General features: G+C 42.2%; 1 protein-coding gene and 1 pseudogene across 1 annotated transcript in view; one reads left to right on the top strand and one right to left on the bottom strand.

Annotated features, from left to right (window-relative positions):
• Positions 1 to 7,268: 7,268 nt before the first annotated feature.
• LOC127654784 (WD repeat-containing protein 75-like) overlaps positions 7,269 to 24,772 on the bottom strand; it is a 30,540-nt pseudogene continuing 13,036 nt past the window's right edge.
• Positions 23,728 to 24,772, top strand: part of LOC127654783 (signal transducer and activator of transcription 4-like) — a 43,297-nt gene continuing 42,252 nt past the window's right edge. The window contains exon 1 of the mRNA XM_052142203.1: positions 23,728 to 24,161. The gene's annotated coding sequence lies outside the window, so the exon portion shown is untranslated. The remainder of the gene's footprint in view (positions 24,162 to 24,772) is intronic.

Raw genomic sequence — 24,772 nt, 5'->3', positions numbered from 1 at the left:
CGTTAATAATCAATTTGACCATGGAAAAAAAATCTGAAATTTTACTTGCGGAACCAGGCTGTTGTGCAGGAATTTTTTTTAATGTTTACCAATTTATAAAAACTAAGGGTGTGTGAAACTACCAATTTTAATAATAGACTAGTCGGCCCATTGCTTGAACAACTAGTCGACTATTTGCTGTTAAGAATAATGTATAAATATAGCTGCAAGCAGCAATGACGGGCCCAAGCACCATGGGTCCATTTCCAACCGGTGGCTTTCGGAAAACAACACAAGGTGGACACATGCATTTGGCATCTGACATTATTCTAAACAATTTGGGTAAATATGAGAGAACAATTTTAAAGTCTGTTGTAAGAGCCACACTTCCTACTGCCAGGTGGTGGCGCTATGACCGTAACCCAAAATGGTCACATCCATGTGATTAGCCCCCAAGACAAAACTGACTCTCAATTTTGATTTAATCAAAATCACACATTGCACACAGAAGATGAGACTTCCTGTTTCCCAATTTCACCATTAATTAATGCCTCGCGCCATGGCAACAGCATTTGATATATAAAAAATCTGATCACACTTTAGCATTTTCAGTGTCTTATGTTATCTAAATGTGGTGACAGTCTCATAAATCCCATGAGGAGGAGTATTTAAAAGTTCAGAGACTGCAATATTAAAACAAATCCAAAATGGCCAACTTCCTGTTGGGTGGACCTTATTACTACAATTATGAAAAGTTGTCCGACTTGATTAGAACTATATATGTCCCAATTTTGGTGACTGTTGGTGAAAATGGGTGTGCTACAGAGGCCGTCTTATACACCGATTTTTAACCTGTTAACGGTCACTGGCCAACAGGTGGGCCATTTGAGGGTGGCTAAAAAACAAATGCTTTGTTTTATATCAAAAAATTAATGTTCACATACTTGGTATCAAACAAAAGCTTAAAAACTCAACTTTCATCTTCTGTAGTCTATTTTGCAATTAGAACATTAAAGTGAAACACATTTTAAAATGTTAAAAGACTGCATTTTTTCAACCTGTGAAATGTGGGCAACAGTAGGCTACTTATGTTTCATGTTCTCTGCTTATGATCCAATCCAATGAATGAATAAAAAAAAAAAAAAAAGCATTTCATTAGGCTCGTTTGAGATTAGCAAGATCTGTGCAGAACGGATCACGACAGGTGCATGCCAGTTAGTGATGTCCAGTTCAGGAACGAATCATTCATTTGAACCAGTTCTTTTTATTGAACGAGTTGAACTAGTTCACCAAATCGGACTGAATCGTTTGAAACAGCTCATGTCTCGAGTCAACACTGATCCACAAGTTACTCTATCTTAACCTTTGTCTCGGATGTGCCTGACACTCCGAATCGAAATGAGCCGATAACCGGGAGTAATATGATCCTAGAACTGGTGATATCTGCTTTTGCCAACTCTCCTTTGCAATGAACCGCTCCAACTAGTTCACTAATCAGACTGAACGCTCGGGTCACAACAGTTCTCAAGTCAACTGTACAATGAGTCGCTCGTAACAATTCTCGGGTTAATGGTACACTGAACTGAGAATCGCCTCTTTATGAGGTGTCCGACTTACTTGGAACCGATGAGCTGCTGATATTGAGCATGTGTGTGATTAAGGGGCGAAATGTATGTTTCAGGTGTATTTTGCTGAACAATAGTGTGTAACAAAACATACTGGAAATATATTTATGACTTGATTGTATTACCGTTTTGTCAACGTATGAACATGATCCAGTCTACAGCTCTTGAGTCAACAGTACATTGTTCGCAGCGGTTCTCGAGTCAACAGTGCACTGATCCGAGGATAGCAGCTCTATCCTATATAGTGAATGGCAGTGACAGCACTATATCTCAGCAGTGAGTGAACGAAATGAGTGAGTGAATTCGGACACTGACGTATGTACTGAGTATCAAAGCTATGGGGCTATCGCAGAAACGACACATGTGAACTTTTAAAATAGTCAAGACGCCTATCTTTAGCGAAGCAGAGAGCTGCTTCTGGGACGTTTCTGAAACACGCCGCAGCATGTCTGGTGGAATCACAAGCATTGACTAGAGTAGAGTTCCAGCTCCGACGCTGATCGCAGGATTAGACCCAGCGGCCGCGTCGGAGCAGGAACGTGCCGCAGAAGCGCATGTGGTGTAATCACAGCGTTAGAACAACAATAGGGCCTTCATTCTTTCAGTGCTTAGGCAATAATAATAAATATTGCTGCAAGCAGTGATGATGGGCCCAAGCACCATGACTAAATTTCCACCCGGTGGTTTTATGAAAACAATGCATGATGGACACAGCAACAAGTAAGAGGACTATTTCAAAGTCTGTTGTAAGTGCCACATTTCCTGCTGCCAGTTGGTGGTGCTATGACTGTGACCCATAATAGCCACATACCTGTGATTAGCCCCTAAGACAAAACATGCATCTCAGTTTTGAACTAAATCACACAGTGCATGCAGAGGTTATGAGACCCTTCCTGTTTGCTTAATTTTGCCATTCATTTAGTGCAACACCGTTCAATATATCAAAAATAAATTTGCATTTTACCATCTTCAGTGTCTTGGCATAATGGTGCCCATATTTTGTGCCAGTCACATTAATCCCCTAGGATACGTATTTAAAAGTTCAGGGCCTGCATTTTTCTAAAAATCCAAATTCAACTTCCTGTTAGGCAGAGCTAATGATTATAATTATGAAAATTGTCTGGCTTGATGAGAACAATATATGTACCAAGTTTGGTGACCAAGTATAACTGACCCAATCACTGTAGTCAAAAAGTGGTGCTACAGAGCCCCCCAGCCAACCTGTGTGTTAACTTTTGCCCAGGCCTAATGGTCAACAACTCTGATGTGTGTGCCGAATGTCATGAAAACATGGCAAATGCCTCAAAACACCCAAATATATGATGGTATAATAACGTGTTGCCATGGCAACACTATTTAAGATATCAAGAATCCCTTCAGAATTTTAAATCTGCACTGTCTTGACATTATATAGATTCCCCCTATACTATGTAAAGCGCTTTGAGTGCCTAGAAAAGTGCTATATAAATGTAAATAAGTATTATTCCCCAAAAAATGTAATTAAATAAATAAAAACATCCCCAACATCTCCCGAACCGCTGCCTCTTCATTGTTTTCATAGTTTTATTCATGTGTTTGATACAGCTGGTCTGCAAAGAGTCGTGTTTGTGCACTTTCCACATCTGTTTTCGGTAGGAACCACTACTCTGCCATGATTTAAACTTAACTCAGAAACGTTTGCATACGTTTGCAACAGCTCTAAAATTGTGGACCTCCACAAGTCTGGTTCATCCTTGGGAGCAATTTTCAAATGGCTGAAGGTACCATGTTAATGTGTACAAACAATAGTATGCATGTATAAATACCATGGGACCATACAGCCATCATACTGCTCAGGAAGGAGAAGCATTCGGTCTCCTGGAGATGAATGTAGTTTGACATTAAAAGTACAAATAAATCCCAGAACAACAGCACAACAACTCCTTGTGAAGATGCTGGAAGAAACAGGTAGACAAGTATCTATATCCGCTGTAAAACGAGTCCTATATCGATATAACCTGAAAGGCAGCTCAGCAAAGAAGAAGCCACTGCTCTAAAACCGCCATAAAAAGCCAGAATACAGTTTGCAAGTGCACATGGGAACAAAGATTTTACATTTTGGAGAAATGTCCTCTGGTCTGATGAAACAAAACATGAACTGTTTGGCAATAATGCCCATCGTTATGTTTGGAGGAAAAAGGGTGAGGCTTGCAAGCTGAAGAACCCCATCCCAACCGTGAAAAATGGGGGTGGCAGCATCATGTTGTGGGGGTTCTTTGCTGCAGGAGGGACTGGTGCACTTCACAAAATAGATGAAATCATGAAGTCAAATTATTTGGATATATTGAAACAACATCATGACATCCACCAGGAGCTTGGTTGAAAATGGGTCTTCCAAATGGACAATGACTCCAAGCATACCTTCAAAGTTGTGCCAAGATGGCTTAAGGATAACAAAGTCAATCCCCAAAGAGATCCCCCTCTACACAGCCATATATGAACATTTGCAAAGCCCTAATGGACGACGACTCTGACACGTGTACAAAATTTGAGTTTTTGAGCATGTTAAGTGCCCCAAAATCCCCTGAAACCTTGAAGAAAAAAAATCCTTAGGACTAATTAGTGCTTGGGCCCTAATTAGGCTCTGTAATGTTTAGGTTACCTCGATCAGATGCATTTTAGAAAGATAAAGGACACTAGCAGCATCACTTCAACATTGTGACTAATGAATAGTCGACAAATAAATAGACTAAATAACTATAACATCTTATTGCACAAAAGCGCATCTTGAATGCAGAATGATATGCTTAAATGTAAATGAGAGTGCTTCAGGGTGATCCTCACTGTGCACTTAAAAGGCACAGAACTGCGGGTACACATCTACTTTGCAAGATCAAGCAGTGGAAACCTTTTTTACTGCAACTATTTAAGTAGAGTCAGACAGAATCAGCAAAAAAAAAGACTTTAATCTCTTCACAGCACCTCACAAATACGGTAATATTACTCACAGCAGAAGATTTAACGTCTGACAGTGATCGTCTTGAAATTTATAGATTTTTCTTCTCAATATGGAATGCCCAATTCCCAATGTGCTCCAAGTCCTCATGGTTGCATAGTGCCTCAATCCGGGTGGCAGAGTACGAATCTCAGTTGCCTCCGCGTCTGAGACGTCAACCCATGCATCTTATCATGTGGCTTGTTGAGCGTGTTACCGCGGAGACATGGCGCATGTGGAGGCTTCATGCTATTCACCGCAGCATCCACACACAACTCAATACGCGCCCCACCGAGAGCGAACCACATTATAGCGACCACGAGGAGGTTACCCATGTGACTCTACCCTCCCTAGCAACCAGGCCAACTTGGTTGCTTAAGAGACCTGGCTGGAGTCACTCAGTTGAAATGTATTGTTTAGAGGTCGACCGATTAATCGGCTGGCCGATTCTGCCAACTTCAAGAAAAAACGTGACAAACGCGATAGTTGACATGACGTTCGGCTACTGGATATTGATAGCGTAGTTGAAGTTGTATTATCACAGAAGAAGGGTTGCTATCATGTCACAATAAGTAAGCAAGAATTTTGCAATTACAGACAGTGAATCTGAGACTTTTATTTGTTCTGTTTGTGTGTCTTATATTTGAGAGGGTTGTCACTCAATGCAGAGAAATAAGTAATAAAAATATACCAACGCACTATAGGCTATTGAAGGACTGGCTTTGGTAAGCTCGGACGTTAACGGTTCTGCTGTCGGTACTGGAGAAATTAAGAAAATACATTCTTTATTGCTATAAAGAGAAAGTTATTTTATCTCGCCAGCCATTTCTATGTATAATAATATGAAACCATTTGTCTGTGATGCAATTTAACTATTCGCAGTGAGAGAGAGAGAGAGAGAGAGAGAGAGAGAGAGAGAGAGAGAAACTCGCTCACGCGGTGCTACAGCGAGCACAAAACGAGCCCTGCTTAATGAGTGACAGAACTAAACATTCAGACATAGCCTGGTTTAGATCTGTGATATTAGTCTGATTTTATTTTAGATTTCACCTTCCAAAGATTATAAAAAAATGATTTATACATAAGCCGCATTCTGTCTAGCACAACTTCCTTCCCTTCACAGCGGTGCACTGACATTTCTCCCTAAAACTCAAACTTAACGTCAGAATCAGCACGATCGTGATTGTTGTAAAATGCAGTCTAGCTACTGTTGCTAAATTACGGGACGCGTTTAATAATAAAAAGAGCGCAAGAGATACCGTTCCCAAGGCGGCGCGCGCTCCGAAACACACCGCAACGAGACAAGCAAAGTATAGGCTACTTTGGGTTTCATGTGCGCGTCTAAACGATCAAATATACACAAAAATATGTCAAAACGACCGGCTTGGAGATTCACTTAAACACAGTTTATGTCTTAAATGGACGTAGTTATGGAAATAGTTGGGGAGAAAATATGCTGCATCAGGAGCCTATTAGATCTGAACTCGGTCTTAAAGGGGAAGCTGTCTATTAAACATGTGACGATTGAGCCATTACTGTGAATCAAACAACAAAAGGCAAAGAGAAAATCACTTACAGCTCTTGAATGAATAACTTCTGCATTAATAAGCATTAATCTATCTATGATAGATTAATAAACTATGCAGTGTTATTTTACAATTGATTACTTTATTAGATTTCTTTTTAGACCACACCTGAACAGTAATGTTAGTAGACCTTCCTGAAATTAAATCACTGTGCCTATATAACGTTTATATTTGTGTAATATATATATATATATATATATATATATATATATATATATATATATATATATAAATAAAACAAAAGAACCGTTAAGAATACAGTTAAAGTACCAGATCGATAAGCAGTATCGGTAAGATAGTAAATACCATTAAAACCTTAACGATACCCATCCCTAGTTATGCCTGTGCTTCTCTTGGATGCTCTGAATATTGGATTACGTGTCTGGATTGCCCCTTAATTAAAGCTGCATTTGGATCTCAACCTTCGTGTCTCGGAGCAGTTCGTAACACCTGCTTTGTTTATTTAATATATTTGTAATACATTATTTATACAATATGTTTTTACATTATACATTTTTAAGTGTAAGTGTACAAGTGCAGATTGGTCAAGTGTTCAATAAATGTATTTGTTGAGAAATGTTGTCTATCTTAAGTAATTATTTGTGTTACATTTTATCTTTCAAATAAAAGGTTCAAATAAGAGGTTAAAAACAAGCACATATCGGCCAAATAAAATCGGCAGCATTAATCGGCCGACCAGGATTTCAAAAGATCGGCATCGGCCTGAAAAAAAACAATATCGGTCGACCTCTAGTATTGTTGATGCAGTGCTTTGCTGTAACAAAAGTGCATGAGAAGACTAAACCTAAGGCAGTAAAGAGACAAAACTTGCAGTGTTTTGCTGTGCTGATTGTTACTGTTAGGCACAGCAAGCTATCGTCACACAAAAATGCTCTCTGAAAGGTAACGTTACTTAATTAGTTTGAGAATTGCTTCTCCCATTAAAATCACCACCACCAAAAGAAATGATGTTAGTAGTTGACCCCACTAATCGAGTAGTCAGTTGACTAGTTGACCACCCTGGCACATCCCTAATGAAACATAATAATGCCCAAATATACTGGAAAAAAGATTCAACTTCACAGAACATTGTAAAAAAGGTCTTTATAAATTATTGTTGATGCAAATAGGATGAACTTTACAAAAATATTCATAGTTGCAAAATAGCATTCTTATCCTTGTTCTAACAAATCCCATTACTCATAATAAACCACTATAGGTTTGCTGCAGTCTGAATAAACAGTTGTTAACAAACCACACTTCTTTTTGGATATGAAGCTGAAGTTGGAAGGATAAAATGTTATTTTTTTTTAATAAATAACAATATGTAAAGTTGCTTCATCATGCTTTGGAGTCAATGAGGCCAGCCAACCAGCTGAAGTCAGATTTTTTGACTCTACTCAGTTCCCTTTTCTTGTACTTAAGAAAGTTTCGGCATCACCTTCTCCAAAGAACCCTGAATTCGGTGCTCCTGCTGACTATCACATGTCTCCATTTCCCCATCGGAGTCCTCGTTCTCAAGGTTTGGTTCCTGCTTCAAAGATTCCATTTCCTTTCTGGGGACGAGGCAGTAAATATAAAAAATAAGAATATGAATATTTTGCACATGAGGTAAAAACTCACTCAAATAAGAAAGAGAAGGGAAACTAAAAAGTAGTTATTTCACTTTAAAAAAAAAATATTAATTTATAAATATTAATCTTGACATCTGAATAATTAAAGAACACGAGTGCTTTTAGTGTGGTCACTTTACGGATTCCAGTGTTGGAGATCAAGATGGAATTGACAAACATTGAGCATAGGACTGTAGCTGTAGGTAGAACATGAGCTGGTGTGTGTAACAAAAAAAACAAAATATATATATATATATATATAATATATATATATATATATATATATATATATATATATATATATATATATATAAAATTAAGCCCATGTCTTAAAAATAGGGCTGGGCGATATATTAATTCACTATAGTCACAATGGTTTTGCTGGCAATATAAAACTAAACAACAATGAAAAACACTGTGTCATTGTTTCGTAATCTCCTAATATATTATTTGCTGTTAACTGGGAAAATCTGAATATTATTGTGCTGATAGCGGAATTACTGCTGATATCTCTGACTGCTTGTGGCTTCTCTCCTTATCAGGCAGTCTCAAGCATCAGTGAGCATGCAGACGAAAAGCTTGAAAAATAATGTAGCACCACATCTTCCATATTCCATTATCCTCATGAAGCGTCATGAGATTTTATCTTGGATAAAAACACTAGTTTGAGCAAAAATAATGTGTTAGCCATTTTGAACAATGATCCTAAATTATCAATGCAGGATTATATGTTTTGTTCGGTGCATTTCTCAAAGTATTTTCATGATTCAGACTTTATAAAAAAAACTTATATTGAAAGATGGAGCAGTGCCAACTATACTTTACAGTACAGTAATGCTGGTGAGTAACAAATGTAATACTACGGTTTCTTTTGGTGTTTGTTTTGATATGCAAGGGACTGTATAGTCAGCCATTTTTAAATAGTAAAATAAACCATTATCAGGAGTCCAACGGGGAGCAGATTGTGCATATTACACGGTTACTTACAAAAGAAGTTTAAATAATTTTACTATGTAAGACAAAAGCATAGCACGAAGTGCAGCGAAAGACTATGATGAAGTATATGCTAGTGGCTGCCATCTCATCGGTCTTATATTAGCCAGGACGTCCTGTATTTTGGCTGAAATAAATGCATCGGGACACCTATTATCCCATATTTTAGAGCGATCGCCTTTCCTGGACAACTGGTTAAATGGTGCGACTCCCCAACAGGCGAACATCCCGTATTTTCCACTACATGGGATGCGTATTGAAGAGGCCACACTACAGAGGCAAACACCTGGGGCGACCGTCCATTACAGCTGGATAGAGATTTATTAACCCTTCACATTCGCAGCTTGTGTTAGTCTGGACAAACTGTTCTCAGTTTACACAGCAATATTAAATCACCAAAACTAAAAGTTTTCGGGAGCAACATTATTGCCGACATTGTTCAGTTGTTGATTATTATTTCAGTCTGAACAACTGTAATTGTTTAAAAAAAAGCTTTATTGAGAGCTTAAAATAAATTGGGACATATAGCTATTAATTATTGCCTCGACGGAGTGCTTTCATGTGATTTTGTAAATCGCTTGCATGTTTTCATTCTTGGAAAAAACTGTTCCATGAGTGCTGGTAGGTGTTTGTGCTTCAAAGATGTTGACCATTCATAACACAGTGGGTGTATATATTTAAGTATTAAAGGGAACAGCACAGAAAATAGAGCATTTCAAACACAGTGCCAGAGACAGGGTGGAAAAATTTCATTAAATAGATGACTTTTTTGTGCAAAAAACTTTAACATTATAAGTGAACCTCAAGAAAAAATGTAAGTAAAAAATCCATGACATGACCCCTTTAAATCAAAAGACTGAGATAATATTGAGATATCATTTATCACGCATTCCTACTTGAAACGACTGACCTCTTTGATGGTAACTGAACTCTGTGGCTGTTGGAGTTTGTCCAGCACTGGATAGGACATGGCACTCTCTTTCTCCTGCTGTTGTCGGTGCTTACCCAGCAGCAGATAAAATTGTGCTACAGCAACAGTGTCATCAATGATATGCTGTATGAAACAGACTGATGTCAGAAGGTATATTGGGGTATAAGGACACAAACATCACAAGTTAACAAAATCTAAAGTAAAAATGTTGATTACAAATACACATGAAAAGCCATATGTTTGCTGACAAACCATATATGGTTAATGAATAGAAATATTACAGAATACCATGTCTGAGGTGAGGAAGTACAGCTGAGATCTGTTCAGCCATTGGGAACTTTCATCACAGAAATCCAACGGCTCTTCTTGTGGGACAAAGACAGCGCGATGTACCTTTCCTGAACACATTTCCTTGCATGTGAACAGAGACTGTGGCTCGCTGGCTTTGAAAACAAACACTGTACAAAGACCAGAAAATATCTTAAAAGCAGCTTATGCAAGAGCCCGAATAAGAATTATGCATTCATTTTAAGCTCTGTTCACACTTGGTGGATTTCCATCCAACTATATTTATGTTCTGAATGGAAACACACTATATGCGAATAAACGTTCTAAATTCGCTTAATTTAATGCGCTAAGAGGAGGTGGATTTTATAGAATTTTGCATTAGTTAAAATTTGCATTAAGGTGACGTAAATGGTTTATTCGCAAAACGATGACGTGTTATGAGGGTACGATGGCTTGATGTGACTAACCCACCGAAAGGTCAGAGAATATTTTGAACATAGCACTTTACATTCGGAAGTGTTTAACTCACAGCTGGTTGATAAATTGGGTCCTCACAATCCGCCAGAACAGTTTTGAGAGTGGGCGCTCCCAGGTTTGCTGTGACTGGCACAGCCCATATTATATCAGATCTTACGCTTATTCTGCGCTGTCTCGTGGATACGTTTAATAAAATAAGATTCTTGCTCCAATAAAACTGTCCCCAAAGCAGGGAGAGGTCATTTAGCAGCTCCGTCATGACGAGGCAGCTCCATTATGATAATGTGCATTACACAGTGGATGGAAACGCAAAACAATTCTGTAGAAGAATCAACAATAAGGAAGAGGGAAGCAGGTTGGCCCTATTATACAGCTGGCTTTGTGTCTCTTGAGATTGGAGCCAATTTTATTGTGGCAACTGACCCAGTGTGTGCACCTTTGCTCGAAGATCAAGTACGTACTGAATTTCATTTTTGCTCTGGAAAGGTCCTTCCTCCCATGCCTCCCCTATGAAATCAAACACCCTGCAGGGCCGGCATCCATACAGGAGCTCCAATGTGGAAAACCCAGTGGAGGCTTGCGGGACCTCCCTGACTGCAAATATTAGGCGTCCAGCCATTTGTCCCAATTTCTAGCATTCTCGTGCACAAACTTAAGAATATTTTTTTCAGTGTTCGATTAAATCATTCCACCAGCCCGTCAGTTTGAGGGTGATAAACGCTGGTGCAAATCGATTTAATCCCAAGCAATTCATAAGTGTACATGACATATACGTTGTGCCTTGGTCAGTGTGTATTTCTTTCGGAATCCCCAGCCGGGAGACAATTTTGAAGAGTGCCTCCACAACACTGCATGATGAGATGTTGTGTAAAAGCACTGCAATATCCGGAATATTGTGTTGCATATTTCACCTGGACAAATACAAACTGATATCCACGTGCTGACCATTCTAATGGCCTGATGAGGTCCATACCAATTCTTTCGAAGGGAGCCTCGATTAACGGTGATTGGCGCAATGGTGGGTGGCTGGTGGATTCACAAGCTGACATTCACGGCATGCTGCACACCATCTGCGTATATCCCCGTGAATGGCCAAAAAAAGCAGGCCATTAAACGGTGTAGTATTCTTTCTTGCCCTAAGTGACCCACCATAAAATTGTGATGAGCCGCCTGGAAAAAAACTAAAATTGTAATTAATAAAAATAAAAAAGAATTTTCCCAAATTAATAACTGGTTTGTATTTTCATGGGTCTGAGTGTCCTGCGTCACTCGATACAACCGGTCCCAAATAATTGAAAAATACGGAAATATGAGGGTGACGTCAGGCTGGAGCTGCTGGCCATCGATTACTCTCACTTGGTCAAAGGCGTGCCTAAGAGTTTTGTCATGCGACTGCTCTAGAGGTGTTACGAACGGAGGCAGCGAAGGCAGACGAGGAGAGCGGGTCTAAATGCAAAGCTTACTTTATTGGACCAGATAACTGAACAAACACAAAGGAAAACCCTCAATGGGGAAATAAACACAAGACTGAGGAAAACGGGTAGGGAACACACACCAGGCTAACAACATTCAACGATAGACAGCAACTGAACAAACAGACAGGGTTTAAATACACGGACATAGGAAGACAGGAACCAATGAACAAACAGAACTCAAACAAGATAACAAGGGGATAAACAGAAACCAGTGGCAAATTAACGAGGGCAGGTGAAAACAATGAATGAGAACACGAACGCTAACATGGAGACTGTGGAGCTAAACAAGGGACAAAAGTGGAAACTACGGAATACAAAAGTGACAAAAATGACAACCAAAGGGTAAACGGTGAAACAAGACGAGGTAACCCTAACAGAGCCCCCCCTCAAGGATCGGATTCCAGACGATCAACAGTAACATCACATAAAACAAAAAAATGTCCATTGACTGGGGGGCACAAAGGGCAGGCAGGAAGTCCAAGGGGGCACAGAGGGCTGGCAGGAAGGTCCAGGGGGGCACAAAGGGCAGGCAGGAAGTCCAGGGGGGCACAGAGGGCAGGCAGGAGGTCCAAGGGGGCACAGAGGGCAGGCAGGGAGTCCAAGGGGGCACAGAGGGCAGGCAGGGAGTCCAGGGGGGCACACAGGGCAGGCAGGAAGTCCTGGGGGGCACAAAGGGCAAGGACAGGTTCAGGTGGTCTGGGAGCTGGCCACAAGGCAAGGGTAGGTTCAGGAGGCCTGGGAGCTGGCCACAGGGCAGGGACCGGTTTAGGAGGCCTGGGAGCTGGCCACAGGGCAGGGACAGGTTCAGGAGGCCTGGGAGCTGGCCACAGGGCAAGGATAGGTTCAGGAGGCCTGGGAGCTGGCCACTGGACAGGGACTGGGTCAGGGGGCCTGGGAAGAGGCCGCAGGACCGGGACCGGGTCAGGAGGCCTGGGAGGAAGCCACAGGACTGGAACAGGGTCAGGAGGCCTGGGGGGAGGCCACAGGACAGGAACAGGGTCAGGAGGCCTGGGAGGAGGCCACAGGACGGGAACAGGGTCAGGAGGCCGGGGAGGAGGCCACAGGACGGGAACAGGGTCAGGAGGCCTGGGGGGAGGCCACAGGACAGGGACTGGGTCAGGAGGCCTGGGAGGAGGCCACAGGACTGGAACAAGGTCAGGGGCCCTGGGAGGAGGCCACCGGACAGGGGCAGGTTCAGGAGGCCTGGGAGGAGGCCACAGGACAGGGACTGGGTCAGGAGGCCTGGGAGGAGGCCACAGGATGGGAACAGGGTCGGGAGGCCTGGGAGGAGGCCACAGGACAGGGGCCGGGTCAGGAGGCCTGGGAGGAGGCCACAGGTCAGGAACAGGGTCAGGGGCCCTGGGAGGAGGCCACAGGACAGGGGCCGGGTCAGGAGGCCTGGGAAGGGGCCACGGGACAGGGACCGGTTCAGGAGGTCTGGGAGGAGGCCACAGGACTGGAACAGGGTCAGGAGGCCTGGGAGGCTCTGGAGGCGGAGCCGAGGGAGGCTCTGGGGGCTCTGGAGGCGGAGCCGAGGGAGGCTCTGGGGGCTCTGGAGGCGGAGCCGAGGGAGGCTCTGGGGGCTCTGGAGGCGGAGCCGTAGGAGGCTCGTGGGGCGGAGCCCAGGAAGGCTCGAGAGGCTTGAGGGCCGGAGCCCTGGAAGGCTCGAGAGACTTGAGGAGCGGAGTCCCAGAGTGCTCGGGAGGTGGATCCGTAGGAGGCTCGGGAGGCGGAGCTGTAGGAGGCTCGGGAGACTTGAGGAGCGGAGTCCCAGAGGGCTCGGGAGGCGGAGCCGTAGGAGGCTCGGGAGGTGGAGCCGAAGGAGGCTCGAGAGGTGGAGCCCTAGAAAGCTCTGGAGTCTCTGGGAGCAGAGCCGTAGGAGGCTCGGGAGGCGGGGCCCTAGAAAGCTCTGGAGCCTCGGGGAGCAGAGCCATAGGAGGCTCAGGGAGAAGGGCCGTGGAAGGCTCGAGAGGCTTGAGGGGCGGAGCCCTGGACGGCTCGAGGGGCTCGAGAGGCCCGAGAGGTGGAGCTCTGGGAAGCTCGGAGGGCGGAGCTCTGGAAATCTTGGGAAGCTCAGAAGGCAGAGTTCTGGGGAACTCGGAAGGCGGAGCTCTGGAAAGCTCGGAAGGCGGAGCTCTGGAAAGCCCGGAAGGCGGAGCACGGGAAAGCCCGGAAGGCGGAGCTCTGGAAAGCTCGGGAAGCAGAGCTCTGGAAAGCTCGGATGGCGGAGCTCTGGAAAGCTCGGAAGGCGGAGCTCTGGAAAGCTCGGAAGGCGGAGCTCTGGAAAGCTCGGAAGGCAGAGCTCTGGAAAGCTCGGAAGGAGGAGCCCTGGGAGGCTCGAGGGGTGCTGGCTCTTGGACGGTCATGGCGCTGGCTCTTGGACGGTCATGGCTACAGGCGCTGGCTCGCTGACGTTGGAGGCTACAGGCGCTGGCTCGCTGACGTCGGAGGCGACAGGTGCTGGCTCGCTGACGTCGGAGGCGACAGGCACTGGCTCGCTGACGGCTGAGGCGACAGGAGCTGGCTCACTGACATCGGGGGTTAACGGCTCGCTGGCCGTGGCAGGCGTGGGCTCTGGCTCACTGGCCATAGCAGGCGTGGGCTGGGGAGCAGAAGCCTTTCCTCTTCTCCTCCTCCGCCGGGCGGATGAAGCTGGCAACGCTGGCTCGTTGGCCGTGGCAGGCACGGAAAGCCCAGAGGCGGAAACCGGGATCGAGAGAGGTGGGTCCCCGGCAGCGAGTTCTCCCAAGACTAGACTCACATATTCCCTCCACGTGAGGTCTCCGGAGTTCGGCAATTCCCACAGCTGGTATGTTGGTAGCCCGAGCTGGTAGATGGTCTTCAGGGATGTGTTGTCGAAGCCGGTGTGGATGGCAACAGCGGAAAAGAAGTGGGAGTACTCGCGGCTGGTCAACTCCGCCTGGGTCAGTTCCATAAAGTAAGCTGCTAGATCCATATTTGGTGGTCTATCGTTCTGTTACGAACGGAGGCAGCGAAGGCAGACGAGGAGAGCGGGTCTAAATGCAAAGCTTACTTTATTGGACCAGATAACTGAACAAACACAAAGGAAAACCCTCAATGGGGAAATAAACACAAGACTGAGGAAAACGGGCAGGGAACACACACCAGGCTAACAACATTCAACGATAGACAGCGACTGAACAAACAGACAGGGTTTAAATACACGGACATAGGAAGACAGGAACCAATGAACAAACAGAACTCAAACAAGATAACAAGGGGATAAACAGAAACCAGTGGCAAATTAACGAGGGCAGGTGAAAACAATGAATGAGAACACGAACGCTAACATGGAGACTGTGGAGCTAAACAAGGGACAAAAGTGGAAACTACGGAATACAAAAGTGACAAAAATGACAACCAAAGGGTAAACGGTGAAACAAGACGAGGTAACCCTAACAAGAGGGAAGTCCCCCTCCGGAAATTCCCTAAGGGCAGGTATGCCGGAGGACTCCCCTGCAAAATGCAAGCAAATGCGGACGCCCCGGCTCTGCCTCCCAAGCCATCTCGTCACACATCACACACCGTGTTTCTGGTTTGCAGGATCCCATTCCCACACAATGCTTTTAATAATCTCTTAAACCCTGGCCAATTGGCTCCCAGAATCAGTGAATGGGTGAGGCGGGAATTAACCACAGCCACCACTCTATGCTTTTCTCCCCGATATTGATTAACGGTAGTCACTACCGGTATTTGTGAACATCCCCATGCACACACCTCATCATCACCTTGTGTTTTTTACCCAAAGCCCTGTCATGAACCAAGCCATGGTGGATTGAGGTTTGATTACAACCTGAATCCACCAGGGCTTGGTATGCGCTGCCCTTAATTTTTACCAGTATCCTGTACGTCCCTGCTCGACCGGGGGCAGACTGAGGTGTGTCGGGGACCTGAATCCATGTCTCCACCTCCATCACTGGCCGAGACCCGGCTCCCCGGCTTCCCAACTGCACCCTTGGTGGTGGAAACATCCACCTGGGAAGGACGACAGAGAGGGGTAGGGGAGGGGCAAGACACAGTGCAGCCCACAAAGGCATGGCGCCGATTTGGGGGGGAACCACTCCAGCCAACCCATTGCAGGACAGCAGTATTCAGCTTGACGTGGTTCAGGTGGTTCTCAGCTGGAAGTTGCTGCGCCACGAGCTGGGGCACCCCAGAACGCAGCAGCAGCAGGTTGAGGGACCATTGGGTTTGCGGCCAGCCGGAGACAGTGGCCAACTGTTCGAAGAAACTCAGGAACGCCTCCAGCTTGTCCTGGGGGGCCATTTTTTGGAGCAACAGCTGTGGCTTTGTCACTGATTCCATGGCCGCAGTGGAGGAACCGCCTGGAGGCTAACCAGGCCTGCCGATCCTCGGCTTGGAGGAGCTCCTGGAGGCGTCGTCCTTGCGTGAGGAGGGCTTGGTGGTAGAACTCCTGGATGCTGGCCAGGGTACGGATGCCTTCGTCCAACAATGAGGTGTCCATGGCTACCAATCTTCTTCCTTATTCCTGGGTTTCGGCACCAGTGTAGAAGAATCAAAAATAAGGAAGTGGGAAGCAGGGTGGCAGTCCAGGTAAATCAGCTTGAATGATTTCCAAGTCTAACAATAAGTCTTTGGCTTTTCAGCTTCACAACAAGGTATCTACTCTAGCTTTAGTTGTGAGACAACATAAACTCAAATAATTAAGGTTAACAGCGTTTAGCTTCACGATCTGGCAGGTCTGTGTGACTGGGACTCTCAGCGGCCTTTTCATGCCCATCTAAGTCATCACTGTAACAAGACACAGGTGTTACGTATCATTAATCGCCAGGTGATGGCCCTTACTGCTTCCTCTCTCCCCAGTGATAGACAAATGACCATGTCCACAAACTCGTATTTCCTTAAGTCTAATTTTTAGAAATGTGCATAAATGCTAAACATTTTGGATGGAAACCCAGCAACTAACAGCATATTTATTGCTGGAGGTCACTGCTCTGTTGGTCGCTGGCTGCTTTAATTCTAATGTTATTAGCTGGCTGCACAACTGGCCATAGATTTTGCAAATCTAAATCGCAAACTCTCTCTTTACTCCCATTCTTGGTAGTCGCAACTCATCTGCAGAGTTGACATGACTTAAGAGTTTTCATCATTGTCTTCAGTTTTTGAACAAGCCGCCGCGTTGTCCTGTTGAGATCAGACAAACTGCGAGATGCGTTTGGAGCACGACAGCAGCTGGCCAACAAATATGCTCGCTTCGGTGCAGGTATGGACTGTGGTCAGTTCTGATGTGTGATCATATTATGTCCATGATCCAACACACAAAAAAGCAGCGATTGACTGCAACTAACGATTATTTTGATAATTTATTAATCTAATGATTATTCGGCGATTATTACAACGATTAATCATTAGCTCTGAACCAATCAATCTGCATGTGTCTCAGCTTAAAAGGTTTTATTAAACGTGCTTACTAACAATAAAGAGTAAAAAAATGTATCTTTAAAAAAAAAAAAAAAAAAAAAAAACTCTAAATGACATTCACTGAATTAAAGGGGGAAAATACGTTTTATAAAGTTTAAGTAAAGAAATTCACTGCAAAAAATCCTATTGTCATCCAGATAGCATCTGCTATTGTCTTGTTTTTCATTTAAAAATGTCTAAAAATCCTTAAAAAAAGATGCATTTAATTGAGAAGCAACATAAAAGATATTTAGACTTGCTTTAAGAGCTTGATAATCTTAAATATACAGTAAGTGTATTTTGTGTGTATTTTTTACTTTGTTATACTTATGCGAGTGCAGTAAAGAGAAAATATACTTGTATTCAAGATCTATTCTCTAAGGTGAATACATATTTTTCTAAGGATTTTTTGATATTTTAAAATATTTGTATTTTTAAAATTATATGTAACATTCTCAGATGACAATTTTTTCTACAGCAGTATAGTTGCTATAAAAATGTACGTTGTTTTAAGAGTTTTACGCATTTATATTTGAAAACAAGCAAAAACAAAAACAATCAAAAACATACTTTGTTGCAGTGTATAATGGGGTGAAGACTAATCTCTCACCTTCTTGTTCACTTCAATCTATCTTTAATTCACAAAAAACAACTCTCTTGTATTAATAAAAGCTGCGAATTGCCAATTTTCTTCATGATAAGCAATGCAGTGACATATTATGATTCAATAATTTGAGAACCAAAATGTTATAATCTAGCAGCAGCAAGTGTGCACGTGTGAGGGACAAGCGTCCCCACGACAGAGTGTGCATCAGCCAGATGCAGTTTGAATCTTTCCCCCTTAGATCGTGACATTCACGCAACTCATAGAAGAGGCACTGTCCACACAGAAAAATCCCAGTTTCAGAGTTTGTAGTTATTTGCATGATCTGCTTCCATATGATTAGAACTTTAATAAAGCTATAACACATTTGGGAGGATTTCTCCCAAAATGTGTCTGCTCCAGAAAGTTTAAATCCACTTTCAGATTCTCCAGATGGGTTTTTATACGTAGGCCAAATGGATGAATGTGACTTGATTTTCTATCATATAGTATTGAATATTGAGTTGAAAAAACTGCTGGATAGGCTGGATTTTCTTTATTTGTTTTCAGTTTGGTTGCATATTCTAGGGCCAGATTTAGGTGTCTGATTTCCAAGGAAGGTTCATTGGCTTCCACATATAAACTTTGAATCGGTGATGTTCTGTATGCTCCTAAGGCCAGTCGAATACCTTGGTGGTGAACAGTATGATCTCCTGGCTGCTTTATTTTTTTATAATTTAATATGAGGGACAAAAGACTGCTTACTATCAAAGTTGATTCTCAACCATGTGAAGTGGCTGGACAGGCCCTAATTGTGTCACCAATGGTCACTGTTGCCGAAAACTGAAAATAAACGAATGAATTCCAGAAGCTTTTTTTTTGCTGCAGATCGCTGTCAATGTGAACACTTTTCTAAAGATTAAATGCCAACTGGCAATAACCTTTCTGCAAACACTTATGGTCAGTACGTTTAGACTGGTATGAAAATGCAGCCACTTTTTCTGACAAGGGGTCTGGCTGCAGCGTGCAAACATCCACAGCTGTGTTCCATTCCACTGTGAGCATAAAAGATCAATGTCATTTTAACAAAACTGACATTGCAAAACCACATTCCTAAGTTACCATTGGTCACAATTTGACCAAAGTTCAATGAATTGCACATAGAGATACAAATTAACACACAAATTGTAGTGAACACTTACATGAACAAGTGAGGAGATTCCAACAGCAGAGTAGGTTCTTGGTGGTGGTGCCAAGCAGGTATTTGGAACAGCTTAATCGGCCGAAACAAAGGTCCCTGTGGATCAAAGTAGCTGCATTTAGTCAGTGCTTTTCACCAATTCAAAGGCCACTGTGATCAGTCAGGCTCATGTCACTTACATATTTCAGCAGATTAGTCTCAGTGCAAAGGTCTGATAATCTGTTGCCTTACTGTTAATCGAAAACTATGATAGGACAGCAATGAACACCTTCAAAGAATAACTGTAAATATCCTAAATTCTTATAGTATTCAATTCTATTCACATTGGACATTTTTTAATTTGATAGTCCGATACTATAAAGCAAACAGTGCAATGCTGCCTCAACTTTTTGGCTCAGCAAATGAGTGTTAGAGGATTGTAAATACTGTACAAAGCAGATTTAGTGCCCTCACTGAAATCCCTTATTATTATAATTATCATTAACTAAATATCAAAGTTCTTACTAAATTGTACAGTAAAATAATGAAATGTAAAAAATACCTTTTACTGGTTCATTTTTATCATTAAGTTGCTTCAAGGCTCAACAATTAGAATTACCTTAAGATGCCGAAAATATCACCAAGGTCAATAAAGTTGTTTAGATGGCTAACATAGATGGGTTTTCTTAAAAATTATTAAAATAATATGTGATAGTCTTCATTTAGAATGGGCTGAAAAATATGAATACATTTTTGTAACTTGTCACTTAATTAAAACAAAATATTTATCTTTCTGACAAAAAGTGATGTTTTTTTTGTTGTCGATTTCTTTTTTGGTGGTGGGGCCAGTTTAAAGATTGGCTAATCTAAAAAAAAAAAAACACTGGCCTAGCACAAACATATTTGTTGAGCCTTGCTGCTTGTGATAAACAGGGACGAAAGGGAGAACTGAAAATTATTTTTGACAAGGAATCTCATGCACTTTTTATTGTGAAGAACTTATTGAACTTCCTGTTCAAAGACACAATGATTGAGCAAAACTGTGTCCTCTGTAACCCTCCAGTGTCTGGCTCTCAGCCAACTCCTTAGCAGGAAAAAATCCCCAGTCTTTCAGGAGAGTATCGAAATCTTAAAGGGATAGTTCACTCAAAAATGAAACCTCTCTCAATCACTCTCACCCTCATGCCTTCCCAGATATGATATGAGTTTCTTCTGTTGAACACAAACAAAAGATTTTTAGAAGAATATCTCAGCTCTGTAGGTTCAAACAATGCATGCAAATGGTGACCAAAACTTTTAAGCTCCAAAAACCTTATAAGTAATCCATTAGTGTCCAATCTAATGGATTACTTAGAAAATATAACACCTTTTTCAAAGTAAATCTTTTTTTTACCTTTTCTGCCCAATTTGGAATGCCCAGTTCCCAAAGCGCTCTAAATCCTCGTGGTGGCGTACTAGTGACTCTCCTCAATCCGGGTGCTGGAGGACAAATCTCAGTTACCTCCGAGTCTGAAACCATCAATACGCACATCTTATCATGTGACTTGTTGAGCGCGTTACCACCGGAGATGCGGCGTGTGGAGGCTTCAAGCTATTCTCCGCAGCATCCACACACAACTCACCACGCGCCTCACCGAGAACCACATTATGGGGACCATGAAGAGGTTAACCCAATGTGACTCTACCCACCCTATCAACCAGGCCAATTGGTTGCTTAGGAAGCCTGACTGGAGTCACTCAGCACGCCCTGGATTCAAAATTGCAACTAGTCAGTGTCTTTACTTGCTGAGCTACCCAGGCCCCTTTCACAATAAATCTTGACATCTGCAGTCTCCTTGGCGATCATGATTTCAAGCTTGATTACTCTTCCTAGCGCCATCTAGCACTTTGTGCATACGTCAAGCACAAGGAAGTGTAATTGAGTTTGAAATCATGATTGTGCCTAGAGACTGCAATGGAAAGGAGTATGGTGAAAAAGGAGTTATATTTTGATCTGTTCTCACCCCCAAATCAATTGGACCACTTCAGAAGACATGGATTAAACCACTAGAGTTTTTATAGATTACTTATTATCTGCCTTTGTGAATTTTGGAGCTTAAAATTTTAGTCACCATTCACTCTGTATGGACCCATACACATCTGGGATGTCATGAGTGTGAGTAAATTATCATTTTCATTTTTGGGTGAATTATTCAGTCTGAAAAGAGGTCTGTGAATGTAGCCCATTGCTCTTGATAGTATACAACTAAACTGAAAATGCCTGCCTTTTTTAAACAAGAAACCCATAAAATATCCACTACGCATGAAAATGCATCAAAAGGAGTCTGGAGTCAAAAATTTGAAGACATCTTCTGCAAATCCCTGCAATATAGTTAAAAAAGGGCAACACCTTATTTCTCCAGGTGGCTGGCAGAGGGTAGCGAGCAGCTGCCAGGTCTCTGGGCTCCATATGGTAATGACTTCCTGGAAGCTCACCACCAGAAGAGAGCCATCAGCTGAGAAACTGCAGTTCGTGGGCATTAGGTTATGATAGCTGCCCACAAAAATCACATGACCAGAAGAACTGGTCCTCTAAAATACAAAAAGAAATGTGGTGAGACAGGTATGTCTGGATTCAGCCTTGAGACCTTTTGGTGTTAAGACTTCTCATTCCAACATTAACAACTTTGCAAAGGTCTGTTGAGTTGGACTCACGCTGCGTGTCTGCATCAGCACCCTGTAACCATGCTTTGAACTGGCTGTCCCTGGCTGTGGTCACCAGCATGGTGGTCTCATCACAAGAGCTGAAGCACATGGACATAATCGGCTCTGTGTGGGCGGCAGCGATGGAAGTGTTTAGTAAAAAACTAAAAGGGTGAAAAAAAAATATTATTGGTTGGTCATATTCTTCAAAATTCTTAAAATGACATCAAAATGAAATCCATCATGGAGCAGGGTTTTATTTGAATTTCATACCACTAGCATTAATACCTTTGCGTTTTGTTACCGAAAGCCCATAGCTTGAGGAAAAACTCAGGATCAGATTTTTGTCCCCTTTCCTCTACCGTAGCAATGTCGAGCTGTGATTACAATTGACAGACAGACAGTTATGCAGACTACAGAATTTATTTCACATGAATAGAGGCCCCACAGCTCATGTGATTTCACCTGACATATGCTTGCACAACTTTATATATAACATGTGACAGTGGAATTTTAACCAAAAATGTGACGTATACACTGTACCAACAAATGATAAAATATTTTCTATAGATACTTCATGTTTTTGCGCAAGTATGCATTTCTGAGAAACGTTAAAGCGAAGAGATACCATCAGTGTCCTCAAGGGTACAGAGACTTACATTATAGAGATGCATGTCACGTAGCAGGGAGTAGAACTGTAGATGACCTGGTTTCCCGTTTAGAACTAAAGCTTTACTGAGCGGATCAATCATTAGATCAGTCAAAATGGCATCTCCTAGAAGGCATCAGAAGACACTAACGTTTATTGCAATAGTTATGGAATACAACCAGTTTGTGTAAAGAAAATTTCTTACAAACCTTTGGTGTGATTCAGGGCTTGGTCAGATACTTTGAGGCTGCTCTCGATAACCGTGATCTCTGAGAAGGAAGAGAAGAGAAATTAAAAACCAGAAAGCAGTCTAAATGTTATACAACACTGAAATATGCAGGCCCATCCAAAGAATAAAAGAACAACTTAAGGAAATTTCCAGGCTCGACACAAGTTGAACTAAATCAACAGCATTTGTGGCATAATATTTTGACTAATCTAGGTTTCTGCACTTACACTGGAGGTGAATGGGGCCAATACGTAAACATTAATATACTCTCTATTTCAAAAGTATAGCAACAAGATGTAAACAATATGCATGTTAATATGATTTTAGTGTCAGAAAATCACTTACTAACCTTTTCGGTGTAAAATTATAGCCTATTTTACAACATTTTTGCCATGACGATGGCAGGGTCAACAAACCCTAAAACGATTGTAAAAATTATGATTTTAACAACTTAACAGCTCAATACACAAATTAACAGAATACGTCATGTAAGTGCTTTTACAAAATTATATATATAAGCTTCACATTTCTGCTTTTAAACCCTCCAAATATTGGCCACATTCACTTCTATTGTACATGCCTCACTGGACCATCAAGTTCTGCTTTTTTTTTTTTTTTTTTTTTAAGAAAAGGTCTAAAAACAAGTCTAAATAATTTTTTGAGGTAATAAACATTATGCCACAAATACTGTCAATTGAGCTCAACTGGTTGTGAACCTGGAATATTCATATAAAGGGTAAATCACATGAAAACATGTCCGAGGTCACATTTAACCTCAAAATGAAAAGAAACGGAATAGTGTCGTGTTGACACATACGTTTACAGTCATTGATCAGATCAAACTTACTGTTGTCTGAATGAGATGTGCAGAACAACTGTCCATCATTTGACGCAGATATGTGCACAAAGGAACCTCCGAGACGTGGCAGGAACTCTTTTTTTTGTTGTTGTCCTCCCCATATTGCCACTGGACAAGCACTGACTCGATGCCTCCACTCAACAAATTAGTACCTAAAGAGACAGTAGCCTTTCAAAGGAACAGTTGGCCTAAAAATAATTTTGAAGGTCGAAAAAGCACATAAAGGCAGCGTAAAAGTAATTCATATGACTCTAGTGCTTAAATCTGTCTTCAGAAGCGATATAATAGGTGTGGGTGAGAAACAGATCAATATTCTCCTCCCTGCCCAGGAAGTGGTGATATGCACAAAGAATAAGAATCACCAAAACCAAAAGAAGAACGTGAAAGTGGAGATTCATAGTTAAAATGGACTTAAATATTGATCTGTTTCTCACCCACACTTATATCACTTCTGAGGATATGGATTTAACCACTGGAGTTATATGGATTACTTTTAATTCTGTCATTATATGGACTTTCAGAGCTTAGATATTTTTCTACAAAACTTTGTGTTCTGCAGAAGAAATAAAGTCATACACATCTGGGATGGCATGAGGGTGAGTAAATGATGAGAGTAGTTTCATTTTTAGTTTTTAAAATATTGAAATTTCTAGGTGCAATTGGTTTCTTTTTGGAGCTTGACTTAAATATACCTAAAGTGGTGAATAGGTGTGAATTACTAACACACCACCTTACTTGAATAAGATTACCTTCTGGAGTAAAACACAAAGTGTTCAAAGCATTGTGATGCCAGTGCTGGGTGGAATATGTGTACTAATTTTTGTGATTGAAGTTACTCCTGTGGGAAAGACAAGCAGTTCAGCACATGTTAGTTCATGTGACCTGCATGTGAACAAAAGCTGTGGACTCTGAACTCTGGTCTCATATCTTACCAGAGGCAGATCTTGCCATCTTCATGACCGGTGGCAATACAGTCTTCTATTGGGTGACAGACTATGCGTGTAAACGCATTTTTGGCTGCTTTCTTATCTGTGGCTTTTAAAGAATAACTATGAGAAAATAAAAAAAAGAAAGCATTATCTCAATTCTTTTGTTGTTACACATAAAAGCTATGCTTTTTAGGACAGCACAAGAGGAAAGCCAAAGACCAAAATTATCTATGACAGGCATGTCATAAGTTGCCTGAGGCCAGTAAATAAGCAGTGTG

Source organism: Xyrauchen texanus, chromosome 14 (genome assembly GCF_025860055.1).
Source record: "Xyrauchen texanus isolate HMW12.3.18 chromosome 14, RBS_HiC_50CHRs, whole genome shotgun sequence".
In the NCBI taxonomy this organism is placed as follows: domain Eukaryota; kingdom Metazoa; phylum Chordata; class Actinopteri; order Cypriniformes; family Catostomidae; genus Xyrauchen; species Xyrauchen texanus.
The sequence above is the reverse complement of the archived record's forward strand: the minus strand, read 5'-3'. Positions and strand labels throughout refer to the sequence as shown.